The sequence below is a fragment of the Myotis yumanensis genome, unplaced genomic scaffold, assembly GCF_028538775.1.
Source record: "Myotis yumanensis isolate MYYU_CA2020_CCGP unplaced genomic scaffold, mMyoYum1.0.hap1 SCAF_5, whole genome shotgun sequence".
Lineage (NCBI taxonomy): Eukaryota > Metazoa > Chordata > Mammalia > Chiroptera > Vespertilionidae > Myotis > Myotis yumanensis.
The window spans coordinates 98,635,029-98,638,160 of record NW_027223756.1 but is presented as its reverse complement, the minus strand read 5'-3'; the positions used below and the strand labels follow the sequence as shown (position 1 = coordinate 98,638,160).

General features: G+C 39.1%; 1 pseudogene; it reads left to right on the top strand.

The window, feature by feature from the left end:
- Positions 1-597: 597 nt before the first annotated feature.
- Positions 598-693, top strand: LOC139011859 (U6 spliceosomal RNA; annotated as a pseudogene).
- The last annotated feature ends 2,439 nt before the right edge of the window (positions 694-3,132 follow it).

Below are 3,132 nucleotides of genomic sequence, written 5' to 3'. Positions count from 1 at the left end.
ACAAGATACCACTTCCCATCCATAAGGATGGATGTGGCAAAAAATAAAATAACCAGTGTTGGTGAAGATGTGGAAAAACTGGAACAACCACATACATTGCTGGAAACATAAGATGGTTAACACTGGAACACAATTTGGCAGCTCCTCAAAAGGTTAAATAGCTACATATGACTCCGTTGAAAACAGGGACTCAAAATATTTTGCATGAATGTTCACAGCAGTACCATTCATACTAGCCAAAGGATGGAAACGACCCCAAGGTCCATCAACAGGTGAATGGACAGATTGTGGTCCATCCACACAATGGAATATTATTCAGCCATAAAAAAGAAACAGCCCTGGCCTAGTGGCTCGGTCGGTTGGAATGTCATCCCATACACCTAAAGTTTTAAGGTTGGATCCCAGGTCAGGGTGCCTATGGAAGGAAATGATTCTCTCTCTCTCTCTCTCTCTCTCTCTCTCTCTCTCTCTCTCTCCTTTCTTTCTCTCCCCCTCTATTAAAAAAACACAAAAGCACCACATACTACTACATGGAATAACTGTTTAATGGGTAGGGAGATTTTTGGGAGTGAGCCTTAAGAAAGAACTCCCATACTCGCTTTGGCAGCACCTACTAAAATTGGAATACAGAGAAGATTGGTGTGGTCCCTGCAAAAGGATGACACGCAAATTTGCAAAGCATTCCATTAAAAAACAAAACAAGAAACAAACAAACAAAACCCTCCCAAATATCAGCAAGAAAAAGAGCCAACCGAAAGTAAAGGGACAAACAGGATATGAACAGGCAAGTTACAGGAATGAAATTTTAAGAATAGTTAAATACAATGGAATTATTCAGTCTTAAAAAGGAAGGAAATTCTGACACAGGCTATGACTTGGATAAATTTTGAGGACATTATGCTAAATGAAATAAGCCAGACACAAAAAGACAAATATTGTGTGACTGCACTTATATGAGGTTCCTACAGGACTCAACTTTGTAGAAACAGAAAATAGAATGGCGGGTGCCTGGGGCTGGAGGAGGAAGAAATGGAAAGTTATTTAATGGTTTCAGTTTTGCAAAATGAAGAGTTCTGGAGATTGATTACACAGCAATGTGAATATTCTTAACCCTACTAAAATGTACACCTAAAAATAGTTAGGTTGGTGCCTGCTTGGTGTGGTTCAGTTGGTTGATCATTGTCCCATGCACGAGGATGTCATGGTTCGATTCCCAGTCAGGGCACATGCCTGGGTTTGGGGCTTGATCCCCAGTAGAGGGCGTGTAGGAGGCAGCTGATGGATGTTTCTCACTGATGTTTCTCTCTCCCTCTCCCTTTCTCTCTCCGAAATCAATGAAAACATATTTTAAAAATTAGTTAAGATGGTAATTTTATGTTAGGTGTATTTTTTACTACAATTTAAAAAAATGGGAAAAGTCAGTAAATTAGAAATAGAGGTGAACTTACTCAACTTGATAAAGAACATCTACCCAAAACACTCGACAGCTAGCATCATACTTAATGGTGAGAAATTCAAACTTCCCACTAAGATCAGAAACAAGGCAAACAAGTCCCCTCTCACCTCTCCTTTCCAATTCCTACTTAAGGTCTAGACAAGAAAAGGGAAGGAATACAGATTTAGAAGGAAGAAATAAAACTTTGCTCCTAGATGATATGATTGTCTATGTAGAAAATTCAAAAAAAATTTTTTTAATCTTTAAATTCTTTATTAGTTAAGGAATTACAAATGTGTCCTCATTCCCCCCCCTCATTAACCCCCATCCTCCCCCCCTCAAAAAATTTTTTGACCAAAAGAACCTGTTGGAACTAATAAACCATTATAGCAACACTGCAAGAAACAAGGTTAATATATAAAAGTCCATCACTTTCCTATGTACCAGCAATTAAAAAGTGGAATTTGAAATTAAAAACACAATACCAGTTGCATTAGCATCCCTCCCCCAAATTAAATACTTTGGTATAAATCTAATAAAATATGTACAAGTTCTACATCAGGAAAACTATAAACTCTGATGAAAGAAGTAAAAAAAAAAACAAACCTAAATAAATGGAGACATATTCTGCCCTGGCCTCATAGCTCAGCTGGTTGGAGCATAGTCCCCATACACCAAGGTTTCGGGTTCATCCCGGGGCAGGGCACATACAAGAATCAACCAACGAATACATAAATAAGTGAAATGACAAATCAATGTTTTTATCTCTCTCCCTTCCTCTCTCTCTAAAATCATTTAAAAAAAAAAATTTAAAGAAATATTCAGCCCGGCAATGTGACTCAGTGGTTGAGCATCACCCCATGAACCAGAAGGTCATCAGTTCAACTCCTGGTCAGGGCACATGCCCAGGCTTAGGGTTCTATCCCCAGTGGCAACCAGGGATGGGCGGGGCGGGCAGCAGGGAAGGGAGTGGTGGTGGTGCAAGAGGCAGCCGATCGATGATGTTTCTCTCTCATCGATGTTTCTTTCTATCCTCTCCCTTCCTCTCTCTCTAAAAATCAATAAAAAACATTTTGTGTGTATGTTTTTGTTGTTGTTAATCCTCACTGGAGGATATTTCTCCATTGATTTTTAGAGAGAGTGGAAGGGAGGGAGAGAGACATAGAGAGAGAAACATCAATGTGAGAGAGACACTGATTGGTTGCCTCCTGCATGCACCTCAACCGTGGTTGGGGATCGAGCCTGCAATTCAGGTACATGCCCTTGACAGGAACTGAATCCATGACCTTTTGATCCTCAGGCTGATGGTCTATCCACTGAGCCAAATCAGGTAGGGCAATAAAACGTGTTTGTTTTTCTTTAATTTTTGAAGAAATATTCCATGTTCATGATAAGACTTGATACTGACAAGATGTTAGTTCTTCCCAACGTGATCTGTAGATCTAATGCAATTCCAATCAAAATCCCTAAAACTTATTTTGTGGACATTAGCAAACTGATTCTCAAGTTTATAAGGAGAGACAATGACCCAAAATAGCTAACACAATATTGAAGGAAAAGAACAAAGTTGGACTGACAGCATACAATTTCAAGACTTACTATAAAGCTACAGTAATCAAGACAGTGTGATACTGGCAAATGTACAAATAGGTCAATGGTACTGAGAGAGCACCAAGAAACAGACAGATGTAATTATA